Raw genomic sequence first — 7,014 nt, 5'->3', positions numbered from 1 at the left:
CCACTGGAGTAAGAAAATGTTACTTGGTAAGATTCTTGAAATACTTGATTTGAGTCAATGTTTTCTTATTTCAAGAATCTCACCAAGTAGGGTGATAAAGTCCGAGCATGCACAACAGCTCACCTTAGTTTCATTCATCAAAGGCTTGTTAATGCCGTGTGCAATGAGCATGACTGCTTGTTCTTATCAGTAAACAACAAATTTAAGGTTAAACTAAAATGAAAGACATGTGTGTGAGTGTGTCATCTCCTGGTTGTATTTTTATTTTGTTATTATTTGTTGTGCATCCTGTTTCCTTTTACTCATCTCCTCCAAAAGGAGGAAACACCTTGTCAAAAAAAAAAGCCTTTCTCACAACTAGCCACAATCTGGATTTTTTTTGTATTCCTGCAGGTGTTTTTCACAAAACAATCACAAGAGAAAAGACTTGATACAATGTGTGAGCTAAGCAACATGTCTGTTTTAATTAGAGAGGAAGGCATGGTTTCACTCTACCAGGAGCATTTTTTATATATCATCCAAAGGTGGTGGTGGAGCGTTTACCATCGATCACTGTGCAGGAGACGGGATACGCCCTATGTCAATCCATCACCGGACTAACACAGAAACACACGAGACAAACAACCAAACAGGATCACCTTCAAGGTTAAAACCACTAATAGACTGAATCTCCTTGTTCCTGATCTCAAAGACAACTTTAAGCTAAAAATAAAACTAAAAGAAGAAATACAGATAATACCCCTCATGCTCTATTCATAGCCGTGTCAGCGGTAYTTATCAGATGAAAGGAGAACGTCCGAGTCTCTGCTTGCTCTGGAGTCAGAAATGTTAAGATGGTTTCACAAAAAGTTCCTGAAAGCGGTGCGGAGCAGCACGGTGAAAGAAGTGGTTCATTCTGAACTTCGATTAAACGTTTTCTCCGACTTTCGATGACGCTGATGAAAAAAGGCGTTCTCGGCTGTTCAAAAGGAGGCAAGTCTGTCCGACTGCTCTTTGAAGATGTTTCAGTTTTGACTGTGCAACTTCAGTTTGTTTGTTTTTTCATCAGAAAAAACGTATTCTCATCAAATCTGATTTAAAAAAAAGGAGGGAAATGGGTACAAAAATAGCATTTGTTTCGTCTGGTCCTATTTAAAAAAAACTCAACGCGTGTTTTTGTTGTAGTATCATGTTTTTTAGAATGCTTTAATTTTTAAATGAATGTTGTGTGATTTTAAAGGTTTTATAGTATTTTTATTTGTTTTGTGTTATATGTATGAGCCAGATGTCACGTCTCCATCTCACAGAACGTTATGAACAGTGAAGCTGGATGATGGATTGATTTTTTTTTACTGATTGATTGATTGATAAACTTAGTTTGCTTCAAGAACAAAAATAAAATTCCTATAAAGGGTCAGTCGTGGTTTTCAGTTCATATTTTAAGATTTTTGTAGAGATCAATCACACAGTAAAACTATACATTATTATTTTGCATATTTTTGTCTTACAGGCTGTGTTTTTCCTGCACAAAACGTGGATAAAAATGTTCAAAGTTGGTAAGTTTGGTTGTGAAGCTGATGTTAGATATTTATTAGAGGCATTTCAAACACAAGACGTAAAATTAAACACACCTACAGCAGCAGGTAATGACGAAAAATAGAAAATAAATCTATATTTCGCTACCATATGACCATGATTCTAATTTGAGCTAAACAGAAAGTCATTATTTACAAGTAAGCCACAGAATTAAACATTATTTTTATCAGTGCATGAAACAAGATAAATCATTGGGCTAAAATATGCAATAAAGTAGCAAATAAATTAAATTTGCACCAGTCTGGGCTTGTGAATCATGTGTTCTTGTTTATTATAAAAGCAGAATTTGTATCATTTTTGCTAAACTAGAACATTCAGGTGTGTTTTAACAACATACTTCAGGGAAATAACATCAGCATTGACCTTACTGAGGAAAATGTTCTGTTATTCCGGTAAAAAAGCTTAGAATTATATACAATTGGGAGATTATTAGCCTAAGAAAAGAAAAACGCTACACAAATAGAAAAACTTTGAACACAGTTTCCATTCATTAATGTGAAGTTCCCAAGCTCAGATGATCAGAAAAATGATTAACCCCCCCAAACAGCAGCACAAGTAGAAAATGACCATAAGTCTGAATACAAAGCTCTTATTCATTTGGATACAATAAACCAGCATGCATTCAAAAAACATATCATTTGACCTGCATGTTCACAGCATGAGGCTGCTTCAAGCAAAATCACCTGCTGAGTTCATATTCTGTACAGAATCTGTTTCTCCGTCCTCTCTGCTGATGACACGGGAGGGTCTGTAGTTTTTCTGTCAGTGTCTGTCAGCTTTTTTCATTGTTGGGAGAACATGAGGCTGGCTTTCACCTCAACCCAGAAAAAAAGAGTTTTCAGCAGGCGTGATAAGGCTTCCCTCATCTTTTTTTTCTGCTCTCAGAGGAGTAAGACACTGTTTCCATCTCTCCTGCCCTCCCTTATCTTTCCCTGCTTTGCTGCTTGGAGCCTTCTCTACGTTTTCATCTGAAACCAAAAATTATGGATTTATTTGTATGGATTTGGTTAGCTGGTCTCCTAATAAATTTTTGGAACAATTTTTTTTCCCATGGGAGGACATGTCAAAGGTTGGGACCTCTGTTCTGCCCTGTTCAACTAGCACATATTGGATTCTGATCACTGGATTCTACAGATTGGCTTGGTGGTCTCCTGGTGTTCTACAAAACAGTGTTGGTGGCTATTCAGGCCATTTCCTGGCTGCCTGACCAATATGAAGGATTGCCGTTCTTTCAACACTCAGACTTCTGCCTTGTGTGAGCTGGACTCGGTCTGCAAGCGGTTCTGCTGAGGGTCGCGGGCCGGCTGTGGTTCCTGGACTTTGCTGGCCAGATGGAATGGAGAAGCTGAGAGCTCAGCTCGGCCGAATTGTCCACCCTATTTGTCTGATTGGATTCGCCACCGGACATTAGGGCAGATGGGAAATTTTTATTGTCTGCCTGACCCAAAACATTTTCTCTGTTCCCAAACAACTGATTACAAATTTGGCTCTCCCCCGCTACGTGGCCTTGAAAGGGCYGTGGATCTAATTTCTCCTGGTGTTTACGTCGACTTGGCTTGGTCCCMMACCCTCCCCTCTTTCACTCCTGTCTGTAATCTGATCCCCTGAAGGTCAACCTGGAGCTGCACAGAATGAACAATTCAACACCAGTATTCTGAACTATGGCCGAACTATTGGTTTTTCTTTTGGAGGGCTGGATTCTTCGGGCTCATTTTTCAGATATTCACACAAGTGCATAAAACATTGATGGCTTCAGATACACCCTCTAAACTTACTGCTCCTCTGGCTAATAAATTTTTGCTCTGCAGAGGGTTCTTTCTATAAACAYCATAGTGTTTCATATTTCATTGAAATAATATTTTTCCCTCATTTACCCTTGTGTGGTATTTTCATTTTTCTTTTTAAAGGTAGTGAGACCCTTGCTGGTTCCCACATGACCTGTTCACCTGTTCCCCCATGTTTGTCGTGTGTGTCTTAAATGGGTGTTCTTTAATGTAATTTTATTGTGCTCCATACAATGACAATAAAGGAATCAATCAATCAATCAATCAATCAATCAATCAATCAATCAATCAATCAATCAATCAATCAATCACCTCTTTATTTAGCTTTCATATATTAAATCTTTTATTTGCTTTTTCCTCCCTTACTGAGCGATCTAACCTTGTTTTGCTTTCCTTTGATTGCCTGATTGAAACATTTTGATTATATTTCGGAGCGTATGGTCCACGGTTTGATTTGTTCTTAAGCAGAAGCATTAAATGCAAATGAATCTCACTTGAGGCATTTTATGTAATCAAGTGTCGAGCAATTGTATGGATTGTGGATGGAAATGCTTGTTCACACAGTGAATGTGCTTACTTACATTTCAATGTCTTGCACACAGATTTTTAGCAGCTGCATTAGCGAGTGTGGTTTCTCTGCGGGGTCTCTGCAAACCACTGAATATCCTGCTAATTATAACAGCGTTGTGAAAATCATGCACTGCTGTATAACAGGAGCAACGCAAAGTGATTGAGCTGCCACTGAAGTGGCTTTCACACAGTTTCTTGGCCAACGGAGAGCCGTTCCTTTTCAGCTGTTCTCACAAATAAATAAATAAATAAATAAATAACAGAGGAAAAAAACTTGAGTCATTGATCTGTTTGGATCAGATGGATCAATGATTCTCCAGTTTCCAGCTGAGTCAGCTTCTGGCTCACAGAATAACAGCAGCAACAACTTGTGACTCTATAACTACCCTTGGTAAAGTATGGTTATAATAAACATAAACATAACAACATGATTTGATTCTGATTCAAAACACRATAAAAAGGCACTTAATCGTTTTTAAATTTGATCTTGTTTCTGAAAATCATCTCAAGACCCCTAGCTTGATGTTTTGTTACCCATAAAGGGGCCCAAGACCCTAAGATCCCCCCCAATTAATCGAACATACACTTCCTCCGATTTACAAAAAGTCCAGTTAACAACTTTATTTCTTTTCATATGGTGAAATGAAAGTTAAGACAAAAGCAATAAATCTTAGAATACTTCTAAAGATAAAGTAAAACATTTAAAGTGGGGTTCTGTGTAAGTTTTCTGCATTACACTGTAAATACATACAAATGACTCTGTGGTTATTTGCAACTGTAATCAGAGACATCAGCAGTTAGCTGTAGCTGTGGGCACCTCCTCCAGCTCATATATATTTATCTGCAGGATAACAGCAGAAATTTAGCTGTTGGACTAATCTGACGTCTTTATATTCATAGAATATTGATTAAACTGCATAGTTCACAGTTCCATCGTAATAACCCATTTCCTCCTTTGAGAGTCACTGGTGCCCCTCCCACAGCAGTCACTGTGAGGGAGGCAGGGCCTCCTGCAGTTCTCAAGCCCTTCATATTTTTGTCAATCATAAATAATTATAATCATATAATGCGAATCATATTTCTAACTAAATGCAAAACTGCATTTGCATGAATATTTTTAATACTTGAGTTGTTTTAAAACAGCAGCAAACTGCTTTGAGCGTTGCCCTGCTCAGAACAGCCATTATCTCATTAATCCAATCACAAATCTTGTTTGTTTGTTTTTTTTTAAATTGAAATTATATAAAGTGCTAYCTACAAAAACTGGCATAAAATGAGTTAAAAGGATTCATAGCTGAGCCTGCAACAAGGCAAGAGAAAATCAATAGCAAGTCGATGTGGTCCATTAAACCTCCACACCTACTCATTAGATCTGTTTATAACTTTTCCACAGAACCTCATCTGTACAGAGGGGAGTGATTCCTTTAAGGTGCTTCACCACAAACAATACAGATATTTTAATTCAYAAGATTTATGATAAAATGATATACAAACAGGTAAAAATGACTTCATTTAAAGAAAATTAATTCAAGTTGAAAACTGAACTGAAGCCATGGAGGTTAGGTATGTTGATGTTTGGTTGTTCAAACTCAGCCTTTACTCTTCAGTTCACAAACAAAAAGAGAACCGAATGTTTCTGTAAAATTGTCCAACAATTTAAAATGTTTGCTTTGCTTTCATAAAAGGTCACGGAGACTTTGCTTYATAGTCTTCAGTAAAAGCAAAAATAATAACTGAAGCAAAGGACAAAATGACATTTAATCTCTTTTTCCTTCAGATTTTTAGATTTCGATCAGCTCTGATGTCTGCAGCTGAAAAYATCTGTTTCATTTGATTTGTTTTAGAAGAAGAAAAATATTTTATGAGGCTTTTTAATTATTAAATACTTCATTCACAATTAACAATTAAGCCTGGTGAACCTAAAAAGATTAAAGCCAAATTCTGACGCTGATAAAAAATGATTTAATCATAAATCAGTATCACAGGGGATGAAAAACAAGAAGCCATTAACGTAACCAGACAGATGATGGTCTGCTGCTTTGTCTTCAGGAGTCGGTTGGGTGAAAGTGATGTGAAATCTTACTGATTAACCTCTAACAGGTCTGCTGATCTGAGAAAGAGAGGGACGAGGAAATAAATGTCTTGAGAGGAAAGAAATCATCAGCGCTGATTCAGTGAGTTCTGGTTGAGATCTGGAGAGGAGGGCTGAGATTGTCAGGTAATAAAACACATCGGACTTCAAATCATGTAGGAAAAATAAGCAAGCATAAACCGCTGCTGATCCCTAATGCTCTTGCAAATAATTTATTTGGTATACTAATTTATTTACTTAAAAAATACCAGATAATTTGTGCTTTAAAATCTCACCAAAAAAAGCAGAGTGTGACACAAACATTCTCTCTCATCTTCTTCTGCTCTTAAAGGTTTTTCCTAGTTTGTCTGTTTCAATAAACTATGAATAATTTCCATATATACAGTAACACAGTAACATTAGAAAAACAATACAGCATTAAAAACCATCTACTAACCTTGGATTTAGTATTTATCCTTTCAGTCTCATGTCATTTATGTCACTTTGCTTGTAGATGTTGATTTCTAGTTATTGGTGAAACTTAATTTAGGAAAAACCTGCTGATCAACTTATAAAGAGCTTACCAACATAAGAAAAATGACCATTTTAGGTAGTAAATGCTCAGAAAAAATGTGAAAACTGTGGAAAAAAACTCAATTTTCAAGTGGACATGTCGTCTTTGTTGCACATGCAACAACAAATATTTGTACATTTTATTTGTACYTTTTTTTTGTTAAAGGGCAATATCATGTAAAATCAACTTTTTTGAGTTTTATATCATGTTATAATGCTATACTCTCATAAAAAACATGCTCAAAGCCTTGCTTTGACTCATTCATGCATGTTTGAGAAAACCTGCAGTGTTTTTAGGAAGCCATGCTGAGGAGCAAAACAACAGGTGGGGACCAGAAACACCTTTTGGTACCAGAAACGCCTTTGAGACGTGTCTTTAAGCCGAACTTCCTCATGGCAGAGCACACCCCCCCCCCCCACACACACACACACACACACACA

The sequence above is a fragment of the Austrofundulus limnaeus genome, unplaced genomic scaffold, assembly GCF_001266775.1.
Source record: "Austrofundulus limnaeus strain Quisiro unplaced genomic scaffold, Austrofundulus_limnaeus-1.0 Scaffold42, whole genome shotgun sequence".
NCBI classification, from domain to species: Eukaryota; Metazoa; Chordata; class Actinopteri; order Cyprinodontiformes; family Rivulidae; genus Austrofundulus; species Austrofundulus limnaeus.
This window is presented reverse-complemented; position numbering follows the sequence as displayed.